This window comes from Chaetodon auriga, chromosome 10, assembly GCF_051107435.1.
Source record: "Chaetodon auriga isolate fChaAug3 chromosome 10, fChaAug3.hap1, whole genome shotgun sequence".
In the NCBI taxonomy this organism is placed as follows: domain Eukaryota; kingdom Metazoa; phylum Chordata; class Actinopteri; order Chaetodontiformes; family Chaetodontidae; genus Chaetodon; species Chaetodon auriga.
In genome coordinates, this window is record NC_135083.1 from 17,105,617 (window position 1) to 17,131,416 (window position 25,800).

Sequence of the window (25,800 nt, forward strand, 5' to 3'; positions counted from 1 at the left end):
AACCTTAAGGAAACTTATTTAATGCACACATTCAGAGTAAACAGTTATTCATCAAAAAAATAATAATGCCTCAAAGGTCAGGCCATAAAAAACAATATCTGCCCTCGTTCCATGGAATAGTACATTAGTTACTGTTAATGCCACGCAGAGCGTTATGATGGCAAGGGACTAGGTTAAGAAAAGCCTGCATACTAGCAGGAACTTGAGAGTGTGGACTAGTTTAAAAAATGGAGAACTGATTCCACTGTCGAAACGGCAAACTATTATTTTGAAAAGGGCCAACATCTTGATGGTAAACGTACACAAGACTCGAGTTTTCTTATCTATATGGAGTTGTATGAGCACATACAGAGCTGTCCAGTGACTACCCATCGTTTGCCTGTATTTGCATTGTCAGCCAGAGGTGAGAGGGTGGAGACCTGCCAAGTGTAAGGCTCTGAGCCAATGCCGTGACAGCTGACAACGCGGGCAGGCCATGTGTGCAGCGTTGCATTTCTAACAGCCAAGATCCCAGATCAAGTAAATCCTAATCAGAGAGTTAGCATGCCTCTAATGTGAAAATTCATATTTCTACTCTGAGTGTTTCATGTTCAAAAGGGAGCACATGTCATTTGGCATGCCTTCATAAAACACTAGGGCTTCCATCAGTCACTGATTATTGCAATGAGGAATTAAAATCCCTAAACACAAAGGAACCAGCACACATTGCTTTGGCTGTCAGAATTAACTAGTGAAAGTGACCTCGGCCTACACATGCTGAAAAAGGAGTAATCATACTCAATTAGTCAAATAGAAATATTCTCTCAGACGTGGACTCATTGTTGATTACTAAAGATACGGATGACCATATACAATTTTATCAAACCCCAAGCCCATCCTTACATTCACCATATACGTATATCTACTAATTTAACATTTTTAATACCTGAGGTAACTGACAGTAATAACCACACTGTACTGCTCTGTTAAGCTACAGCTGAGCTGCAGAGGGGCTGTCTAGTTTGTCAGTGAAGACTGGCTGAGGGAGGCGGTGCTGAACTGTTAGTCTTCTCCCCCTTATGGCACGCTGTGTTTACGCCGATCCCTCAGGCCATTTGTTTGCAGCACTTCCTTGCCCCACAGCACCATGCATAATGCAGGAATGAAAATGTTAACAGTGGCAAATAAAATCGGCAAGGTGCCCCCACAAATCAGGGCAGTTTAGGAGCACATTTAATCATCCATGCATTGGGGACAACGCATAGCAATTAATTGTGGCATTTCAAAGAAGATCAGGACCCCATTTTTCTACGGCCCTTCAAGCTTCTTCTTCAGTTGCCCCATCAACTGCAGACCAATGGCAGCTGTCTCTAAGCATCGCTGTGAAACATCTCCACATTTTGGCCCAATTATGTTTATTATCTCTTTGCTCTGAAGTAGATGAGAACTCTTGTAGAGGGTTACATAGCATTGCATCAACAGAGCCCACCCAGCAAAAGAAATAACAAAAAACAGGCATTGTTTGATGAGGGCCTCCCATGTATACACACAAGAAGTAATCCAGTCTAGGTCTTGCATTTCTCCAGCATGCTCCAAGACAAACAAGTTACAGCACCATATGGTGGTGTCAGGAAAATAAATAATTTAGAGAAATTCATGTGCGGTGCGCAGATGAGCAGCCGCAGAAATACCAACACAGGCGTCCTCATACTTAACCCTTCTAATAAGAACCCTCAGCAGGAGGGCCACAAAGAAACAACCGCAATATTGGGCCTTAACTGGATTGAGAACTACTTTGGAATTTCAAAGACTGGGACTGGCAACTGTCTCTGGACGTAAGGACAGGATTTCGTGCAGATACAATCTGCAGTGCCTTTCAGCACTTCCTGAACACAAGACAGCCTAATCTAATGAACTGGGGGGGCAGAATCTACTCAGGCTTTTAGCCCAGTGCCAGCGTGCCTCCTCTCACATCTGACTGCAGTCAAAAATCCACTTGTTATTTTTATTTCCACTGTATTTTCCCTGAGGTGTACTCAACGTGGCTTGAGTCATCATTGTTCAAGTCTTTAGAGTTGGAAAACAAACACACACACATGCGTGCACGTGCACGTGCACACGCACACACACACACACACACACACACACACACACACAAGCTGGTGGCAAGGTTATAGCCAGTCAGACACAGACTCTGGTCTGGTCAGGCACTTGTATTCTGCCAACCCCAGGGAAAACTCACAGAGGGCTCCAGAGAGAGAGAACAGAGATGTGCCATGTTGCTGACATGGCAGCCATCACGTCACACTAACCAGTTAGAGTGATGTGCACAGACAGCTCTGAGATTTGTAGAATACTGTAGTGGCCTCTAACCAAAACCATGCAGGGTTTGTGGATTACATGAACCACGATTGCCATCTTTATACCTAAATATGTAAAAAGGAGCATTGAGATACAAAGGCGGCAAGACAGAATACAATAATGAGCATCAAACAATGAACACCACTTAAAGATCAAGATGTGTAGAAAGCCAGAAGCATGGCTTATTAGCTCTAGGGTGATCTCTTCTGTTCATCGGATTCCATAACTAAAATGCTGCAGTATAAATTAAGCATGTTAAGTAATATTTATTAAGTAACAGTTTTGCACCTTGAAAAATAAACAAAACCCTTACACACAGACAAATCCTTTGATTGGTAACAAGGCCCAGTTGCGCAGAGCTTTCTGTCCTCGCTGTGCATCACTGGCACACTGAGGACGAGCAGCAGCTTCTAACACATGTAAGGTAACAGGTGCCAGACAAGTCTGCAGAGAATGTGTGAATAACGTAAATGAGTGACAACATAAAGCAAATAATGAACAAACAGCCCCACATTGAGAGCATCACTAGAGAAGATGCATATTGTAAAAGATACGCACAAGGCATATTTGATGGCTCTTTCGTCTCTATGACTATGAGACTACTATAATAAAACCACTGAGGTAACTGCACAGTCAGCATTTTTCAGTACGACAGTGTTTTCATTCAATGTCTTTGTGTCTTGTAATTTTGTGCCCAGCCGTGATTTTATGTTCTTTCTTTTTCCTCTCTTTGAGGGTGCTGGCCGACATCATTTCCGCTCTTAGTTAATAAGGTATATGAAGTTGAACTTAATCGTAATTGAAGTGCAATAAATTAAGAAACCACTTTAAGTCACAAAATGATAGGCTAGACAGGGAAAAAAGTTGACTTCTGAATTTAAAAGCTGGAATGTGGCTGATGAAGGAATTTGCGTATCGCCAGTGTAAAACATAAATCCTCTGGAGCACAGTCATGCTACTCCAAATGACCCTCATCTGATGCTAAATTCCCAGTCCTAACCAATGGAAAGGTGCACCACAAACCACAAGACTGTGTCACATCTCAAACTATTTTTAGACAGTTCAGCTTCTCTTTGTAGCTTGACTTTGTAATTAAAGAGATTTGAAATTTAACATGCAAAACTTCCTTAACAAATATGCTGCGTTACGGCCAGTGATATCACGAAATGTAGAACTATAAATAGGTATGAGAAGCTTTAAAAGTTTTAAGTGCTGTTGCCATATATCGCTCTGCCTTTCAAGGACCACAGGTACAACAATATCTGCTGCTAACACTTTCACGACTTGTGAAACTGCAGGCTTTTAACATGATGCTTCTCTCTTTAATGTGCACATCAGGACAAAGCAAGTTAACAGAATAAGCAAAACAAAAAAAAGATGGCCTGAGTTGCTCCACATCCCTGATAAATCACTGCCACTTTTTATAGCCTCTAATAAGTTGATGCAAAGCCATTTTTCTTCCTGCCCATCGCTCAAACATTTAAGGCATATTTACAAGGAACTTGTTAAAATATTTAATAATATTTAGTGGCAATTTCGGAGCAGGCTGTCATGGTGAAATTTATTGCCTTTAAGTGTTTAAAAAGGCGATGACATGAATAACAAACTGTCAAAATTTCCTAATTTGCATAGACAGGCTATAACTCCTGATACCTTGCATTAAAAAAAGAGGTTTTTAACAAAACGAGTCATAAAAGGAGCATTCAAAGTGAGTGATGGCAAAGACTCTTCCACAAAGTCGCACCACAGAGACAGCTTCCCCCCACTACAGATGCTTCCGAGATCAAGTCAGCCAATAAAAGGACATATATCCTGCTGCTTTGACTTATTTATCCTGTGTGGATGAGCTCAAGATGGAACATCTCCTATAGGCAAGCTTAATTAATTGTGATAAAAGGGCTAATTCAGAGGCTGCACAAGAAAAGTGAGCCAAACAATAATATTCCCCACAAATCATCTCTGCCCGTCAAATATTTCCTCCATAACTTTCTAATTCAAAGTCCTTCGGACGTGAGGCTTTTGTTAAGGAACCTCATGGAGCCAAACAACCTCCCACGCATCTCTGCCACTCTGTCCGCACTCCCAACTAAAATCATCAGATGAAACTGCAGCTGTGCGACATTAAACTCTCTTGTCCTTTGTTTGACTCAACAAGATGGTGGCCATGTTTGATGCTGCTTCGTCCACCAAATTCAATGGTTTTCATGGTAAGACTCAGTGACCTGGGTCTGCCCTGGCTGTCCTCGTCAGAAAAGGGCCCCCGTTGACACTGATTGCAAGGCTATGAGTAGTCTCTCCCCTGTGCCCTCTCAGTGCAACTCTAATTAATAGCCAATTCATCTTCTCTGATCTGAGCCAGCACATGGAGTAATATATCGTTAGTTTGGCAAGCGAGCTATTAAAGTGTAATAACCAAGTACCAGCACTCGATTTGGAAGAGTAGCACATACTTAACCATGAAGTGGAAACAATTAATTTATTGGAGGATCTCCTGTAACCAATCATTTACTAGCACTCACACTGTGATGCAAAAGCCATCTCCTGTTGTGTGTGACACAAGTCAATGACATATTTTGGGCTCCACGCCTGAAACCTCTTGCACTATGACCAGTTATGTAAGCCTCATCTAAGCACCACTGTCACACTTTCTGCCCGCATAAAAAAACATTCACATGGCCATCCGCAAGGTAGGAAGTTCATTACAAAAAGGACCTTGCTCATTTACAGGTTACCTTATCGCATTTACTAAGTATCTTGAAGGTGAAACACATCTGTCTAACACACTGATGATACTTTGCCTTGGACAAGTTTTATTTGAAAGAGCCATTCTGCTGAGATGAATTAGAACTTTATCTCCAAAACTATAACTTCGTAACATTTGAAAGCTGATCTACAATAATCTTTAGACTTTGTACTAATAATCAATTTGTACTGTACAAAGCATCTGAAGGTACAGTAAGCATGACAAAAAATATATGCAAAATAAATGTTGAACTGTTAAAAACTAAGACAGTTCTCTTACAGATCAGTGAAAAATGCAAAAACACAACCTGGAGGGTAAAATCCAGCAGAGCAGCCTCATGACATTCACCCAACTTAGTTAACTCGTGCTGAATGCTGACAGAGCATGAATACACGTGACAAAAGGAAGCAGCGTTTACATGCAACAAATCAATTCAACACAACCCAATGAATGGCATAACTGGCTGTGTGTTTAAGCCAGAGGGAAGGAGATGAACAAATTAAGCAACGTCAAGAAGCTGTTTGACATTAATGTCGAATCAAAGCTCCCGCTCAAACAGTAAAATGTCTGCGGCTTTCTTGTTTCTCAGTAAAGTTAACATGTGCCATCAATGCCAATTCATAATTTATTAACTAAAAATTCTGCTGCTCAGCTTTAAAAAATGCCAACCAGACTGTTGTATCCTGTACTAAATCCTCCACCATGGTGATAACCATTACTACAACTATGAGGAATAAAGATGACAAAGCAAAAGTAAAGGCACCATAGGAAAGCACTCAACAGTTGCTTTAAGACATCTCTACAAACTGATGGCAAGACCACCAAACCAACTAATTCTTACTTACATGAAATTCACAAATTAGAGTTTTCTGTAGCCTTAACTGCTAATTTATTTTTCACTTGAGGGACGGAAGTCATGGACAGTCGTGCCACGAGATAAGGACACTACTGCATAAAGAAAGCCAGTGTACACTGACAAAACATGCAATATGATTTATAATACACATCTAATCATGGTCCAAAAGCAACAGTCAACACCATCAACAACAACTTCAGTGCTTCCAAACAAAGAAACTAGGAAAATTGAAAAAGAATATTCTACACAGTATGATTCACTCCACCAAATACAACTAATTTTATTTGTCTTATCTCAGACAATTAAGGTACACAGTTACTTAGAAAAACAACCCACTGTGTCTGCTCCCTGAATCATGCACCTTAGAACAATAAAGCCTTCCCTCAAACTTTGATAATTGCAAGAAATAAATGAAAACACGAAAGACTCACTCCTGTGCTTTTGGCCTGCCTCGAAAGCAAAACCTTTAAAACCCATTATTCTTTTTGCAAGAACTAATGACGTTTTTTGTCTCTTCAGCTTAACACACTAATTGACAGTTTTTTTGGAGGATAGCCCAGATGGAAAAATAAGTACCCCCTTAAAGACCCAACTCCCTTGCTCATTCCCCTAGCTTTAAGTCCCTTATTAATTAAACTTTCACCAAGTCAGGAATTTTTATTAAAAAGATAAAGTCTGCTGTACCGTAAAACAGAACTAGCCTATTGTCTCTGAAGCTAAAATTTTATTTCTATAAATAAAAGACTTTTTAATACCATCATTTGCAGCAGAGGGACTGGGACTAAAGGATCCACACAGTACAGTAATTAGAAGGAGATTTTCATCCCAACTACTCTAAAATTGGTCAGCTTTAACCAATACCCTTTGCTCCAACTGAATAAATACTCTAAGACTGTTCATTTTAGCATCACAGGATATTATTTCCTGTATGACAAACAGAGGCAGCATCATCATGCTCAGGGTAGACTGAAGTGTAAATATGTGTTTTGCATTGCCATGTGTCTAGCCATACATCTCAGACACCCTGGCACACTGTTGTGCAGAGGGGAAATAAAGCTCCAGCCAAATATTGACTGCAGTTTTATGATCAGTCACCCACTTGATCAATCAAATCCCTCTTGTGTCATTATCTTTGCAACAATATTTGTCATTCAACATCATAAGGCAGGGATTGTGTTGCTCCAATTAGGATGCCCTCTCCTTTCTGTTTTACCAAAAAAATAAATAAATAAATTATTATTAAAAAATGACATGACATGCATGTTTATTAAAATACTGATTTGGAGAATACCATATGGACTTTTGGAAATGCACAATTTCATGACTGAAACCACTGGACAGTGAAAAGGCAGTTTGAAGGAATTCATGATTATGTTCCATCGTTAACAAAAGCATGGTCAAACTCCAAGGGTAATCTCACAAAATCAGAATGTGAAATGTGGTTTCATGAATGCACTCCCCACAATGTCTAACAGAAAAATCTGAAATTATGTTTTTTATTCTGTTTTATCAAATGCTTCAGTGACGAGCATCAAATAATGGAAGGCAGAGCTGCGTTGGTGCTCCATAGTTCTCTAAACGGATTCAACTGCTTTCAAACACAAATCTGACGTGAAAACAGGGAAACTGCCTCGGGGGATCACTGTGAAAGATCCTGAGGGACTTTCTCTGGATGTAGATGTCTGTAGAGAAGGTGAAAGAGGTTAACATCAAGTCTACTAATGTTCAACCTGCAGTGTGCAGGTCAAAATCATTGTTATTTCAGTCTGTTATGATGCTGAGATGAAGGCAACACTTGAACAGAGGACAGATACATGCAGCATTAAGGTGCGTTAAGGTGCCAGAAAAGTAATGTATCTTCCAAGGAGGATCATTACGCCACTTCCACAGTCACTGCTGTACAGCCAGCAAATCACAGCCAATTAAGAACCCTTTAAACTTACAAGTCAAGCATCACTTGTTGTGCTGTCCATAATAGGGTTTTATGGATATGAAGCAGTTCTGATGGCTGTATTGGTCTTGTGATGAATGTTAAAACTTTACAGGAAATGTGGCCTGCATAAGAATGGTGCTGAAAACTAAACACATCATTTGGTGTGTTCAGCTTCAGAGACACAAAGACAGAGGAAAAAAAGGGGCTTTGGGACCTGCATGTTCATGATCCAATTCTATCATTTCATGAGAATCACACTTTCTACTTATTCTGAGAGATAAACAATTCAGGCCTGTTTCCCAAATTTTTTCTGTCAGTTTTCTGTTTTCTGCTAACGAGATGTCACTAATATGTACTGGAATGCTGTGTGAATAGACAATTTGATGGGCCACGAAGAACTTAATGATGTATACCAAATGTGGGGGGACAGCTTCTAAGCGCAGATTTTTGTAGACAAACATAGCTGTTGACAACATTTTCCACCCAGTTTGCCATTTCTGTCAGGCTGAAAATCTAAAATTAAGAACAAAATGTTTCCAAGGTACCACAACTGTTAACAAATCATGTCTTATTAGCATTTTGCCTCTATTGGTCAAATTGTAAGGACACATTATGAAAAAAAATGCCACTTACCAAGAAGGAAATTATAATTAAAAGAAAAACAGAATTCCAGCATGCATGCATCTGAAGAAAACAAGTCTGACTGTGTACCTGCGTTCCTTTTAACTAATTAAAAAAAAACGTAAATCAAACAATGAAGTTTCCATTTACATAAATGCAGCTTCCTATTGTGATGTGAATTTTGTTGTATTGTTCCTCTCTGCACATAGCAGCTTATTTGAGCTTAATTTGTGCCAGAGTGTCTTCCTGTGAGCAGACCCCAGTCATCTTTAAACGGCTCCATTTAAAATGCAATTTGATTATCTGCCAAATTGCTACCAAGTCTTTCCCTCTGCAGCTTGGGGATGGGGGTAAAAATTTTAATTAGCATTTGTGCATAAAAGAGAGGTCTTTGTTGCATTTTGAACACGGCATCCCAGAATGACCACCACTTTCAAAGAGTCATCACCCAAATGATTTCAAACTAATAGATCCAAAGGGAGAGGAGCAGCCCTGGCACGGAGGGGTGGGGGAATCACAGAGGTCTTCAGTGGCCCTGAAAAAAACCCACAGGACCTGGCATGTTTAAATAATCCAAAACTTTTCTTTAATCATAGTTTAGAAAATTGGCTGGGACCTTCAGCAGGAGACAGCTGCTCTGCCCCATAGCCATTTAATGAGATTCACTGAGGGTTTCCCTTAAAATATTTACGCTGTCCCATGGCACAGCAATATTGTCCTAGAATGGGGAGATAAGAGCCAAGGAGGTGTGTTGAAGTTCTCCTAATCAATTTGCTAATTACTGGAGCAGCTATAGGAGACGAGAGAGGAGTCCCTTCTGGCAAGCTGTATTCTAATAAACGCTGAAAAATTTATTTACTCTCTTAGCCAAGAGGAATTCTGAAGTGGGATTACAGCAGAGAGCTGATTGAGACAGAGCTGTGTTGTGGTTGAGGTCGCAGTCAAAGGAGCAAGGAGAGGTCTCCAAACATAAAAGGATCTCTCAGGACCTGCACCTTTGCATCTGCTCAGGGAACAGAGATGGCAGAGTCTTTCAGACTTGGCACAAAAAGACCTGACTGCTATAGCTACATATCAACAAATATTAATGAGACTTCTGGCTCTTGCATATTAAAACAGGTTATTCAGGGAGTTGATGCATATGTATTTAGTATACACACTCAATAACTGACTCCAAACCCCCAAAAAATGCATGTTTGGAATGTATGTATAGAAATTCTGAGATGAGACAAGACAATGACTTTAATACATATCATAGGATAATATCACAAGGCGCTATGAGTTGGTATCCTATTTGGAGCAAAGGGCAGGGGGCCCAGACATTGTGCCAGACGTTAGGGTTGTGTGTCTGAAGCCCTTGTGCCCTCTGGCACAGGCTGACCCTCCCTCCCAACCTCTGGGACTGAGGGCAACCACGGACCTGTCATAGGACACAGCCCACATCTTCTTCAGGGTTGAGGGCAAAATCTGGTCCACCTCTTCAATGCCACATTATCTATAAGCCTGATTCACTCTCCAAGGCCTGTAGCCATTAGCATGTTGCCTGGACCAAGGCAGGTCAAGGGTCAGTATAAACCGAGAGCTTGAAGGGCATTACCATAAGCTAATCACGAGCCACTAAGGCAGAAGCACGGTGATGCATGGAGCAAGTTAGACCTTATGCCTACAGGGCCTTCTAGTGACCAATATAATCTGCCACCAGCAAAACAAAAATTAGGCAGGAAAACGATGTTCTCTCAGGTTATATTATTAAATATTATGTAGTTAGATTGCATAATTTTGTGAAGAAATTTTTCATATAGAAATTTTCATTTTAATATTTCTAAATCATCAAAATACTTACAAAATGCTTACAATTTCCACCAAATTAAACTACCTTATTATTACAAAAACCTTCCCATTTGCAATGTATTGGTATCGCAATACTAATGAATTCAGATTGAATTAATAATGCGTGATTCAAACCATGAAAGTGTAAAAAGATAATAAATTACTAAAAACCCTGCTGGTTGTGTTTAACTATGGGTTACGCCTTTATGGAGAATTTGCAAACACTTTTAATCAGATACTAAAAATGACACTCCCTCCTGGTTGTTGAATTTTTGTCCTGATGCTAAACACCACCACAGAAAAAAAAAAAGGAAAACAAAAGCACTGACTTATTAGTATTTACATGTCACTCTTTTCTCAAATCAACTTGTTTCCCTAACTCGCGCAGTCTCTACAGCAGTCCCTCCAGTGTAACTGAGCGCATGGATCTGAGCACAATCCCACCGAGAATTGTGGCAAAAACAAAAACACAAAAAAACCTGTTGCTGTGACATTTTGTTCCCTCTCACCTCAACGCACGCCAGTCACAATGGACCGGTGTGTGGGGGATCTGTGTTCAGATCACCATGGTGATGGCTCTCTGCCTCCCAAGGCTCCCTGGTGGGGGTTGGAGGGTTGGTGGGGAGGGGGGGGGGCAGTAATGGAGCAGGTTGCCAACCAAGCCTCAACCAAAACGCAGTGAGGAGAATGGTGAAGAAGAGATGTTCCTAAAAGCATCTTCCCTGAGTAACATGGTAATGTTTTCAGCCCAGTCTCAGTTAAGTCCAGTGCAACCTCTAAACGCAACATACAACAGAACCGAGCAACTGACACTACAGCAATCAAAAGAGGCTGACATGTTGCAGGGAAAGCCTTTCACTCTTTAACCTTTAAAAGGGCAAAAAATAGAACAAAATAGTGCAGGTTCATGAGCAAAGGTCTGAGAACATCTGTCTCTGGGTAAATCATCCTTACATGACAGAAAGGCACAGAGATGGCATTACACTGAGCAAGACAAAAGGGCACCCCCACCCTACACCATCAGCTCCAATTTCATTTGCTTATTTGACCGTTGTCCCCTTCTTGGACAATTAAGCAAACATATTCCCAAGAGGATCCACATCATCAAGATTCAAATGCATTAGGCAGTATAAAGCTGTAGACAAGGCCAGGAAACACATTTTTTTCCAATGGTCAATGTGGTTGGTGGATCCGGAAATTTAAAAACTACACCTACACCACAACACATGTCAATGACAACTCCTCCAGAAGGTGAAAATATTTGAGTGATAATTTTTCACCCCTCTAAAGACTAGTTTGGACTGATATACAAATCGCCTGTACACTGCGCAGTGTGCGACAGTGTGTGATATTCAATTGTGACCGTTTTTATTGCAATAAACAGCACACATGCAGGCTTCTCTCAAAGTTTTATGTTGTTTTGATTGGGCAAAAATCCTCTGAAAAAACTATTTTATAATGTGACACAATCTGGTTAAACTAGTGTCTATGAAGCTGCCATTACAACCAGGTAACCTGTGACACATATTTGTCATTAGGAAACTTTGTGATACACCACAGGGGTGGGGTACCTAAGAAGAACAATTCTTATCTTCTGCAAATTTTGAATTCATTCACAGTTTCCAAAAATTGATTTTTTGTTAATGTTACACAAAGAAAAATGCAGGACCCCGCTGTGAGGACACAGCGCACCTGGACAATGTACAGTACACGTACAGTAGAGTTATCTAGCAGTTATTCAAAGATGTCAAGTGTTTGGGCCCAGTTTGGATTTAAACACTTAATTTGCATTGCCAGATGCCATCATCTACACACACTGCTACTCTTGAAATCAGGAATTGATTCTGAATCAAACTGTAACATCAAAAATTGGAATTTCAATCAAACCATGAGATTCCTAAAGATTCCCATCCCTAATCACTACTACTACTACTACTACTACTACTACTACTACTACTACTACTACAAGTTATATTGAGGAGTCAACTGTGCTTAGGGAATAAAATGTTTTTTTCTAGTATGCTATATTTACGAAAAAGACAAAAATCGGACTCTAAAGTGCATTACATATCCAACAGACAGGCCGTCTTTACTGTGAGATACACGTGTATCATTCAGCAAACATTTATGCAGTTCTGCTCCTGTTGTTCTTTCCCGTATAGAACCTTGCTTGTGATGTACGAAAATCTCATATGTAAGTCGCTTAGGATAAAAGCGTCTGCCAAATGACAAATTGTAATTGTAATTCTACACTCAAATATCATAGTGTGTGTACATTTTAAAACAAAGCCTACAGACTGACAGAAAATATAACCGCAAAAAATACTCCACTAATAACTGAAAGTGTGAAAATCAGCTGCTGCTGCTACGAGTTGACTGTGGACTAAGATTAATGTGCCAGTTATGTCTCACATCTGATTTGATTCATGAACGGGAATGCTTGAATATGACTAAAACTGTAGAATGCATCGAGTGACACAACATTGGACTGTAAGCTTAGCACAGTATATAAATACATACCGCATTGGATTTCCATTAAAGCAACATGGTTGATCAACCAGTACAAGTGGCTGGCAATTTGTCAAATGAGTTAATTGGTCACCAGTTCATCCAATTCATCTTAATGCTTGTTTTTGGACCACACCCAAAGAACAGTGAATTAGGCATGCTCTGCAGCCAACAGTTACTTTGAGTACCAGACTGAATCCCTTGTGATGAATGGTGCCAAAGTTAAAACTGTCCTACTTAGATTTTTAATCAAGCCTTGTGCTCCTCACCTGTCTATTCTTAGTTCTTCCTCTAAATTATCATGGCCTACACCAGGTCTTATGGCCAAATACGACTGTTTTTAGTCTGATGCAGAAGTGTTTACTCACAAAATGCCAGGTGGTGCAGGCACTGAAAAGCCACAGGCTGGAAGAAAGGGCCTAACCTTTATACAGTGTCTAAACGTCCTCACTTTCTCCTTGAACATCTATCCTTAACTGTGCTCCTCTGGTCGCCTCCCTGTCCCAAAGTGGCCAGCTGGGAACGGTGCACATGTGCTGACGTCCCTACTAACCTTGGCCAGTGTAAGGATTACCGTGCATTTACACTCAATGCTCCTTCTTTCCTTAAGACTTATTAAGAATGATAATGAGCTCGGAGAGGGGCAGCATGTCCCTTTCTCAACTCTGTAAATGCTCTTCTGTCTTTCTTGCTGTTCACTTGTCTTATTCCTCTCTCTATTCTTCCTCCCCACCTTATCTGCAGCCTCTCTCTCTCCCCCAGTCCATGCCTCTCTCACGCTCTTTCTCCATCGTATTGAAAGGACCCAGGACAAATTACCAAAAAGGCCATTTTCATCTATGAACTGCAGGATTTAATCGATACTTATTTCATGCCTTCAAAATCAACCCTATATTACTGTTGTCTGTGTGATTTGTTTATTTTGCTCTGGAATATTCCTTCAGTGGAAGGGGGGAAATGCACGGGATGCAATTCACCTTGAACCTCCATTATATTGGATTTCTCTACTGGCTGATCAAGCATGCAAAAAGGACATTTCCTTAGCACTAAAATAAAAACAATAATGATGATTAAAAAAACATGTGTGCTATTTGTGCTGGTATAACAGTACGTGTGGAAGGCAGTATATTTTTACAAGGCAAAACACTATGGTTGTGGTAGTATGAATTTGTATACAAAATCATTACACTGAGGGCAATTGATAAAGCTTATGTACTGGGAAACAAAAGTAATCGCTCCTGAAGCCTGTCAAATGCCGCCTGGGATTACTGACACTTATTTGACATCAAAGACCTGCGGTCCACAGCCAAGGTCAAACAGAAAAGGAATATACATGGACTTAATTCTACACACCCCTTGACAGATGCAGATGGGTACTTATGAGACATGAGGCATTTCACTGACTGATAGGGCTGCAGGAAATAAGAATGTTGCAGGCATCGCACACTGATTAACCAATGAGATTCTCAACTAGTAGAGTGAACCAGGAGCACAGCACTATAGGCTACAGGGCTGTTTGGAGAGAGAGAAAGACACAATCAAAAGGCCTAGAGGACCACGTCCATAAACACTGAACAAAACACACAAACCAAATCGCAATTAAAATTGGACAATTAACATCTGTGCTTTCTCAGCACAGGCGACTTACCCGGCTCTACTTTCATCTAAAGTGACGATAAAATATTATGAAAGAGGGAAGGAGCGAGCGAAAGACAAGTCGAGAAAAAAGGGCAGAAGGCGAAGAGAGATGAGAACCTGTACCAGCAGTCTGACAGTAAAGGCTGGCTGGTGTCCTGCTGGAGGTGGACCTCCAGACGTAGGTACATGCTGTTACGTTCTCGAGATACGCTCAGGGAGCACACAGGATGAAGAACTGGAAATCACATCAGCTGGTCACTTTACACCTCTCTTTGGACTGACTGTATAAAAGTGCATGTAAAATACTCCTGCAATGCACTGAATGAACTATTGTAACCTGTAGTGTCACCTGCTGTTGGTTATTATTTTTGGTGACCTTATAAAATAAGAGAAGCCCCAAAAGTAAATTTACCTTTAGTCTGGCTAACACTTGCTATTCAAATCACACAAAATGGAACCTGATTTCATGTCCAAACATGTGTTTTTAGGCTCGCCTGTTTAAGTGTCAAGTGTGTGCTTGTTTTGCATGCATGAATACATCTGCAACAGTTAGGCTGCACAGCTGCTGCATTATGAGGGTATTATGGAAAATACCCCAAAAGCACACACTGTGTGCATAATGCATCTATTTACATTATAAAATTATTTAATCTACAACTGATTTGTATGACAACAAAGGCACAATATCAAAGCACAAAAAGGGACATCAAAACTGTAAAATTGAAAAAAAAAAAAAAAAAAAAAAAAAAAAAAAACTTTCATGTTTACCTTGTGTTGTACTAGCAGTGGCATTTTTAATATGGAAGATGGCTTTCCATGAATGATCTGTTTAACCAAAGACAGGAGAGAGAGAAAAAAAGGATAATTAATTACTTTTGTGAGCTATTGCACGGGAGAGACAATAAACCTGCCTGGTCGCCATGGATATGACATATTTGCTCTGAAAACAACACAATAATTAGCAAAGGAGAAAGATCCGGCGAGAATATGAGAACTCCGGGTTTAAAGTGCCAGCGATCTATTCCTGTCCTCATCCTCATCCCTGAGAATAACAACAAACACAGTGGCAAGCACAAAGCACAGACATTTATAAACGCACACGAGAAGGAACAGTGACCCTTTACAAAAGCATGTTAAATTAAATCTCACATCATAGTGGTGTTTTGTAGACATCACAACTAACCAAACACACAGAATACAAACAGTGTTTTTAAACAGATTGTTTGTTCTACAGTAGGTGGAAGTCAGAAAACCTGCCTCACAGCCACTGAGAGCAGGAACTGCAGGAAAATCTGATTTACCATAGCAAATACAGTTTGTGCATGCGTGTGTGTGTGTGTGTGTGTGTGAGGTGTCAGAGAGGTGTATAACCTGCCAATCCTTGACACAACGTTTTGGGTAAATGCTCAGGTTTAACAATGACGTGATATTTATGATGGCATTTATTTATTTATTGTATTTCTATGCAGCTGTCTATTAAAACTTAAATTAAAACTGGTAGAGGGATTTTGATGAAGTCATGCATTTAGCATGGTACAATTTTGGCTACAATCTGACACCAGAGCCCCAAAGTGACCTTCACATGCAAGATAAAGAAATAAATGTCATTTACAATCAATCTTCAACAGCAGAACTTCCGCATTTGAGGTTTGACTGCATTTATAGTAGTTCCTCTATTTACGGTAAATGATACTGTATAGACGCTACTACCTGTTTAGAGGCAAGCAGCGGAGTTTCAGTAAGTTTTTCTAGACAAAAACCGGGACTTTCGGCGCACCCAAAAAGTCGCTCATTTGTGTCGTTTTTGCAGTTTTGGAGACGCGTCAGCGGACAGTAATAACATGTACTGTAGGTTTGAGCTGCTGGTTGAATAATAAAATACCTCATATCATTTCAGTTTTCACGGTGTCGCTTCTAAACTCTGTATTTTGGGAATAGGAGTATTTGAGCTCGCCTTGACTGAGAAAAAGTACGAACTGAGGGGGAAAAGTTGCACCTATCTGACTCAACTTTGCAGCGGGACTGGCGTTTGGTCGCCTGTGTGTTTTCACCCGGTCTTTGCCGCAACTGAATTTGAGCGTTACATGAATTATCAAAGTTTTGGAAAGGCTGGTCCTCTCGTCGGCATTTTACAAAGGTACAGTAGGTTCACGAACAGACTGTGCGAGTCGCTCCAGACCTGCTGCTGTCGGCGCTGCTGCTGCCGCTGCATCGACACCGGGAGTCACACCGTGTTTACGGACAAGTCCTCACATCAAGTCTCTATCCTTTGGTGTCAGTCCAGAAATGTTTAAAGCTGCTTAATAATGCGCGTTTTCGGTGTCACTGCTGCAGCGACGAACACTTTGGTGCCGCTTTCTGCAGAGATGTTTGGAAATGAAACGAGCGTGTACAGTAGTTGAGAGGAAAAGGAAAACTCTTACCTGTGGTACTTCGCTGTCTTTCGGTCACTTCCACATAAAGGGACGTGTGTGTTTACGGTGGATAGCGTGAGAGCTTTCATTATTAAAGTTGCCACATTTTTTTTTCAGTTTTTCATGTTTTATTGTAGCATTTTCTAATTTCTTACAGGGCGAGTCGCCCGGAAGATCTGCCCTGGAGACCGGCTCCAAGTGGGAAGAGGAGTCCTTAATTGAATTTCTCGGTTAGCAGGTGTTGCTTCGAAAACCTGGACTGGAGTTTTAGTGGTGGTCTTCATCTCAGCTGACAGCTTAAAAATCACTTCGTTCTTCATTCGTTCTTCGTCCTTTAACTGTCTTATATTTCAGACACGGTAATCTAGGTGTTTTCAATTAAAAATGTAAGATTTTCAACCTAATCACTTGCTCAGGTGATATAGCTACGAGTGTACCTGAATAGCATTAAATTAATTGAAACACCCAAGTATTGTTACTGTTTGCTCAAGTATTATGATGCTGTTAAGTATGCACACTTGTCCGCTGGTTTAAAAAAAAAGAAAGAAAGAAATGATATAGCTGTATTATGAACTGCTTTTGGCAACTATATGGGACAAACAAACAGACTCTGTGATGCCTTCACCTACCAAGTTAGCTTAACGTGTTAATGATACTTAGCTTAAACGTTAGCTGTTAGCTAGCGCGTCCAAACTGACTCGCCTTTCTGACCAAGTGCTGTTTGTAACTTAAGCCTGTTGTTTACCGACGGTTTCCTCTGCTTGCGTTCGTCAAACTCAAGAAAAAGAAAACTGTATCTTTGGCCTAAATGCTAAATGTTTGACTTCCTCCTCTGGCCCCCTCATCGTTGCGCTGCTACCTGTCCATTGCGCATTACAGGTAACGGATGCCCACGAGCGAAGCCCCGCCCCCCTAGGCAACTGTTTTGTTTGGTTTGGTTTGGTTTGGTTTTTTCTAACATCATCACTATCATCATGTCCCACTGTGATAAGCTGGACCACTTGACCGTTTGCTCAAATTTGTTGTGATTTGTTTCTGTTTTGTTGGCCTGCATAACCAAAGCAGTGAGATGAATGTGGTTAAAAGAACTACAAAGTGCTTGGCTTGGTTTTTATTCTCTGATAACAAAATATATAGGCTACATAACATAGACCTACATAAGAAATTGCACAAAATAGTGGCATGGGCTATTGCTTATCTGTATGTCAAGCCAAAATAAATACATTTCAAATTGAAAATTAAGTAAATAACAATACAAAGTAAATACTGAAAAAAACATTCATGGTTTTCAGTGGTATTAAGAAAAGTTACAGCTATTTAACCTAACAAGGAGTTACTTCATAGATTTTTGATACATGAATGTATCTCATAAGTGTGTTATTTGGTAAAAGGCAAACTGTTTGATAGCAGCTGCAGGTGGTGCTCCGTTCACAGAAAGCTGGAGCTGCAATACATGATACTTATACATTAAACTCTACTTCACATCAACAGTACAGCAGCAGGCATAATGCAATAGTTGTGATTTAGAGGACATACCTCAAAAAGCAGAAACAGTCATATGAACCAACCTACAAAATGGTGTAATAATACCAACTGCATTGGGGCTGTATGGGGTTAAAGTTATGTCCCTCCTGTTAGCTCTGTTTTGGTCTCCACCAACACCTGAAGGAAATATCTGACTCCTCTGGCCCTTGGTGCAGGGTAAGTAGTATAATGTAGGTCTATTGGAGCTTTTTAGCTGAAAACAGTTGCTTGCTGCAGCTGGAAATGGGGTTACTGTAATTAGCGCAGTCAGACTGAGTCAACACAGTGAGGCTGAGGGCCGTGGTTCCAAAACAATGACTGAAGGGGGCTGAAATGCTCCAAACTCATTTGAGCTTCATTGACCAACACAATTCTCTATGGGTTCTTCACTACAAGTGACACATTTTACAGTACACACTAAGTCATGTGATCCATTGTTAATATAAAAAATATTAATTGGTGCAGCTTTAAAGTTAGAGATTTATTATTTTGGTAGCATAATTGATATTTATGCATTATTTTCATGCTTCAAATTCAGATATGAAACATGCTCTCCTCTACTTCACAAGGCATCACTTCTATACGTGTGTGGTTTAAGTTTCACAATTTATCAACTACTATTTGCAGTGCTTTCCACAGTCCACTTAAAGTTTACCTTCCTATTGGCAGAACACTAATGTCACCTCCTGTCTTTGTTTTCCTTCTCTCTCACCTTTCCTTCCACCTACTATACATCAATAATTTACTGTAAAATATTCTGAGCATGAGACTCCTTGAAGGTATCCCAGGAGCAAAGCCCATAGGAATAGTGGGGCTGTGATAATGTATTTTAAACTTGAACTTTCCTTATCTAAATTCTGCAGTCTTCTGAACTATTGACAAACAGATTATTGCCAATTAGCAGTTTTGTGATGTGTCCTGTTGTACATAATAAAGAATCGAGAGGATCGATAGCAAAGTCAACTAACAAGGTAGATAGTGCTTTAATCTCTTCCTTGCGTGGTTTAGAATTCAAGGATTGTGACCTACTGCTTGGCATACCTCTAATACATTTAGAATGTCTGTTAATTGATTTGTCAAATTTGAATCACATCATAATCTCATCCTCATGACAGAAACTCATCCCATTTAAACTTTTGTGCATCAAAAATTGGCCAATTCACAGAGACCCAAGGTTAGGCTGCATACTTTCGCACAAGAACATTACCTAATTAAAGGTTTTCGCTGGTATTTAGACTTTTTTCTGTAGCCTTCAACACTTGCCACACTTAGATTTGAATAAATTCACCTTAAAAAATCTGTTTCATAAATATTGTAGAGCTTGTTCACAGTTCAGACCCATCTCTTATTATCTGTGGCTGTTTGTTATTATATAGTGTACATATCCAGTGCTGATGAGGCCATGCGCCCAATGTCTTCCACAAATTCTCCTACGACTTAAAACGTCAGCATGATGACTCACTCAAAAACATTAATGCTATGTTTATAGTTAAGGATGTCAGTGGTAAGTTAAAAAGAAACACCTTATGGAGCATAAATCTACATGTCATTGTATATATTTATATGTTATGCCCACTACCCTGGAATGTGTTATATATACTACATTCTTAAGCAAACCCCCCACGGTCACTGCAGAGGTCCAAGCATCCCATCCATCAGTGGGTTCCTCCTGATGTTGCAATACTGTGATACAGAATAATAAAGAAGTAAGAAAGACCAAAAAATCAATAGATTATTCTGCAGATCACTTGATTCAGTAATGATCCAGTCCATTTATCGCCAGCCGTTGATTCATAAGGCCTGCTCTCAAGGGCGTACCCCCCCACCTCTGCCCTGCTGACTCCTTTGCCATTGATACTACTAATTATAAAACATTAAAAGCTAATCACCTGGCAGTCCAAGGTTAGAAAAGACATACAGTTTGCTTAAACTAAAGGTTACATTTCATCCTGGGAGAATCAAAGCTAATACATAGCTTTGATTGACTGATAAAGTCAGATTTATGCAGATGTTTATAATAGCACGAGGTATATTCATATGAAAAGGGTATAATAGAAATACTGTTGATAAAACATAAGATGCTTTTTGGAGAGCTACAAATGATACTATCAATTAGCACAGCTGCTTAAAGGAACATTCCTTTTTGGGAAATACATATATTTATGTGTATTTTTTTGGGTGGGGGGCTGATTCATATTACATGGTCAATATCAGTTTCTGTCTGACTGGAAGGGGGAGAGTAGGAGTCAGATTCCATCAAAATTATTTATATGATTTGTCCTGTCACCATGCAAGCTAGTCATGACCATAATCAAGACTATGACCCACGATAAGGACAGGATTTTTGGGATACAGTGTGCAGTCATAACGTCCAGCAGCTGTTGGTCAAGAAATAGCTCCAACATGCAACTGCTGCTAAAGACATAATGTCTCAATGTTCTATTCCAACACTTCTGAAAAACAGATTCAACATACAGTTTTGGAGTTTTTAGAAGGAATTTTTTTTTGGCTGGGGTAGCCGTTACCCCCTGCAGCTGTCCTGACTTGACGTATGTGAGTGCTGACCACGCTGAGATGAAACTGATAGCAAACTTGTCATCTGATTTTGCATTAGACATTTTTCCAACATGTCAGACTGTTCTTTTAAAAGCCTTACTGAACATCCAGTGCAGTCGTATTCAACTGGTGTGCCTTCAAAGTTGCCCAGGTGTGCTGTGAAAATACAGAGACACACTCAAATAAAATAAATTAGTGCAAGTAGAGCATTTTTAGCAGTCCAAAATGAACTGCCATTGCCGCTGCTCTCACTGACACACTCCCATGTGATAGCATATCGCATCATGTTCTCCTTGTCACCTGTTCTACATTAGCATTTTTACACAGATTCTGCTGTAGAAGCAGCTCCTGAATATAAGCCTGAAGTAAAATTCTGCAATACGACTCCTCAAGACTGAAGTATATAACAAATATCAACAGAAAAAGACAGTTGGCAGAGAGCTCTGTGTGTGCTTGTCATCAGTGACACCCACCGCAGAACTGTCCGCCCTCAGTTGACCAAAATACCCATATTATGTTCATTAAAACAAGCTCAGGTTTCACAGCGAAAGTATGTTATAGTGTATTCTGCTCTGCTGTGGCATAAAATAGTCAGAAAGCATTTGTTTGATCAAATATACACCATATGCGACGTGAACGTGTACCATTTTTGTGGCGAAAGTGACATTTAGATCAATGAAGAAGACCCATGCCCTGCGCAAGCCTCCCGACAGTCCGCTGGCAGGAGTCTTATCAAGGTCGACGTATTTTCAGTCACGTTGCATGAGGGGGCCGATGAACTGGCATTCACCTTAATTAAATAAAGACATGTACAAATGTCCTTTAGCAGGTGGCTGTCTTATGGAAGTTAACGGTGGTGGCAGCTGCCTATGTATGGTAAACAGGGAGCATTTTTGAAAAGTGATGGTGGCTGGTGAGGGAGGAGGGGGCGAGGGAAAGATTGGACAGCTGTCGCCATACCCACCTCACTGTGCTGACTTAGAGCTAATGCTCGATCAAGCCTTTGTATATATTTTTCCAGAGCATTTCAACACTGTGTACACCTAGTGTTTGAGGCCGCGCAGAGACACATTTGGTGTGACAGATGTACGCAACACATGAGCAGCAGAGGGCAAGAGCTGAAATGCCTTGGCCAGTGAACTACTCTTTCTGTCAAACTTGAATTTCTCATGACCCCAAAAAACACATCAGTCAGTAAAGGAGATATTCTCTCCTTTTTTAAAAAATCTTTTAGCAAATAAAACACACATATAAATGTTGTTTAAAGTCTCTATGAACCTGGTTGTTTGTCTCGTCATCACAGGGCAATATGTTTTATCTGAGCTATTTACATGTTTAGGCTGCGGACAATAAGAGGTACTGCAGGTGGCCACTTCCTCAATCACTCCCAACAGGAAATTAAGATGTGGGTCCTTCGTGAAAACTGCAGTATCACACCAATCTTAACTTTTCTCAAGGCAAACTATATATTCTGAGGTAAGAGCTTTTTTAATCCTCAATAGTCATTTGAAATGTAGGTCTGTGCTCAAAGTTCATAGCGTGAAATGATAAAAAAGAAAGAGCTGTTGCTTGAAAAGAAATCATCAGAGAAGCTGCGTCTGAACTCAAAACAAAATGGTCACCGTGCCATATGGTGATGAAAAGATGCCCAGGTAAAATCTAATTTTAATAAATTCCTAATCAGCTTGGAGGGATACTGAAACAACATAGTTAATAGAAATGTGTAGAGTCAGCAAGGTCTCTCACAGCTGTGGTCTTTAATAAGATTTGAGAAGCATAGAACAACATTGCAGTCAATGTCATGTTGAGCTGCTCCCACTGTCTGTAACTCCAGCAGAGGGAAAAAAGAACAGACAAATAAGGGAGGCAAGGGGAGGAAAACATGGTCATCTGTTTCAAAAGAGCTGAAATCTGATCTCTGGGGGGAGCGGCATCATCGGAGGCACTGTATAGTACATATCATCTCCCTCTGATCATTCATGCTTTCTAATTACAGAAGGTGAGGAGGGCCATAATTTTATCGTATTTGTTTTGCATCACTGCAAAAATAGAAAATGAGGGCTCGCCAAGCTGCACCAATTTACTTCATTTCGACCTTGATTAAAAGAAAATTAATTGCCACATCTCTCATTATGTTGCAGGCAGCATTTGATGACGCGAATGGAGAAACTCAAAAATAAGATGCAAAGGCTCAGAGGGAGTGTGAGCTCGACCTGGATGTTCAGGAGACAGCACACTCCTCTAATGATGAAAATAAACAGGCTCTTTCTCCACAAAGCCACTTCAGGAAAATGCTGAAGATGTTACGATACTGTAATTTAATATTCTGGATAAAGGACTTTGTGACATGTGCTCCAATGTATACTTTTTCTCACTAATTCTCAGTATTTGTACGGCAGATGCTTTATCCTAATCTATTACGCTTTCAAATGTAATGGACATTTTTTTATATTATAAGACAGCGCGTATTGTTTTTACAGTAACCCATTACTCTCAAGACCTGGATTATGAAACAGCAAAACAAGTTATTTCATGTAGTTGTTAGCTAAATTTGCCCTTTGCAAATAATCACAAACCAAACATTTAAATCCTATTTGCGTCCCTCAAGCCCCTGCGGCTCCTCCCCTCCCTAAGACACCATATGTCTCAGTGGATCAACTTCAGAAGTTTTCAGTAACCATGGTGTATGATTACATGAGAATTTCTCTCAGAGAAGGCCTCCAGGAGGAGTAAAATGCTAAATGCTATTTTTGAAATGAAATTCTCCTTCATGTGTCTGCACCTGTTTCCCTGGGAGAGTAAACAGAGCAGACGCCTGATAGAGTGGCTCTGCCCCTGACACACACCTAATTCTAAAATATTTATTAGCTTTTGACACTCTTTAAAGTCACAGTCTGGGACAAAGGGTACCCTGTTCCTCTTGCACTTGTTTGGCTATACTTATTCCTCTCCCCTCCTTGCTGTGCTCCTTCAGCTGCTTATCTGTGGCAACGGTGACAGAGACATTAAATGCAACTAGCTCCAATGCGCACTGGTGCTGACCTCACACAGGTCGACCTGACACAGACATCTTTCCACAGTTGGGCCCAATCAACAGGACTGAAATTAAAGTTTTACTGTTGTTGTGAGCTCGTGCACGTGAATTTTTCATGCTCAGCTGAGTATTTGTAGGTGAGCGTGAGCGTTTAGGTGAGCATGCGTCCTCACTTGCGAGCATGTGCGTGCGGGGAGGGATCGTTATTTGGCATGCCTCGTCAAGCCATCGTGAAGGCAATGGGGACATTTGAATAATTGATTGAAATAATGTAAAGTAATCCAGCCAGCTTTCATTCTTGGCTCACCTGCTCCTAATTCTAAGACTGCTCTCAGCTGACAGGGGAAGGGGAGGGACATCTAAGGACATGGGAGTGACATGGAGGAGAACATTTTACCCATCATTACCCATCGTCTCTTATTTCTCGACTGTTCTTACCAGCGATGTTGTGGTAAATAAAATGGTGTGTTAAGCCCCCTGTCTGCAACCATCATGAGCAGAAAACATGTTATTTATAGAACATTATATTTGAGGTGTACAATTAAGTCACGTCAAAATATTTCGAGAATGTGCACCTGTTAAAGTATGTGAAGTGTTTCAGAGGTAAAAATGTTGCTTAACTGGATTTCAGTGGGTTTCTCCACAACTTCTGTACTACATTTGCAGAAATTCCTACATATTCTTAGTGCACGCCAAGCTTGACGGTAAATGATATGGCAAAGTACATATATAAATGAAGACTACATGACAATGCAAACTCTGGATTGGAAAGTGTATGACTGATCACCTTTAGAGGTTTGAAGAGTGAAGCACATCAGTCACGCAGAGGACGGAGCGCCTTTGTTGAGACAATCAGCTTCGACCCTGCTACTCTCTCTGCGTCAAACTGTGATGAAGTTTTATGATTGACCAGAATTATTCCCACAGGATCTAAAGGCTCCTTCCAAATTCAGTTTTTCAGCCTTCCTGCTTATTTTCAAAGCATAAGAAATGTAAGTCTTTACAGTTTGGTGGTGTATTTTTCCCTATTAGAATTTCTTCTACATTTCATCTCAGAGAGAAAACAGGAGGCGCTCTCCTGTTACTCCAGGTGTCATTAGCAGACGCGCACAGGCACACCTGCGCTCCGCTTACGCTTCAGAGCTACTGTAGGTTGCACATTGCTCAACTACAGTTAATTGTTTTAGCATTTTGTAAAATGACTATTTTCTGGCAAAGTACTTTACATCATATGAATCATGTTCTTAAACTCTCATTTTGTTTTTTCCTTGCCTGTTTACACCTTGAGCAACGGAGGGATCTGTGGCAACAGTAAATAGGTGCTTGCTTAACTCTGAGGTGATGTGTTGAAAAGAAGTTGGTCCATCACAACTTCCCTGGCAAGCTCAGCAATCCCCCTCCTACTGCATTTTGTTGAAACACCATCGGGACGAGCCGCGTTCTTTTCAGTGTGTCATGCTGAGTGCTGCTGGGTACACACTATATCACCTGATATGGCGTTTATCCTTGAAAGCTTCATTGAATACCGCAAACTCCCCTGGCAGGGACAGAACTTGACATGTCTGTCCTCACTACAGCTGCTGGGCCTATTGTTAAACTGGTCTCGTCTAACACTTTGTCACAATTTAGAAAGGGTGTAAAAAAAAGGGGGAAACATATATTTTTGATAGTAACTTATCACACGCAGACGCAAGGTTTCTGTGTGACAAGGCAGCTACAGCAGTCTGCGCTCCACTCGTCACTTAGCAAACAGCGCCCACTGAAAGTGTTCAGTTTTAGGACACAGGGGTCACACCTGTTGTG

General features: G+C 40.5%; 1 protein-coding gene across 1 annotated transcript in view; it reads right to left on the reverse strand.

The window, feature by feature from the left end:
* Window positions 1-17,001, reverse strand: part of casz1 (castor zinc finger 1) — a 166,772-nt gene extending 149,771 nt beyond the window's left edge. The window contains exons 1-2 of the mRNA XM_076740825.1: window positions 16,893-17,001; window positions 15,238-15,294 (exon numbers count right to left, since the gene is read on the reverse strand). The gene's annotated coding sequence lies outside the window, so the exon portion shown is untranslated. The remainder of the gene's footprint in view (window positions 1-15,237; window positions 15,295-16,892) is intronic.
* Between the last annotated feature and the right edge of the window lie 8,799 nt (window positions 17,002-25,800).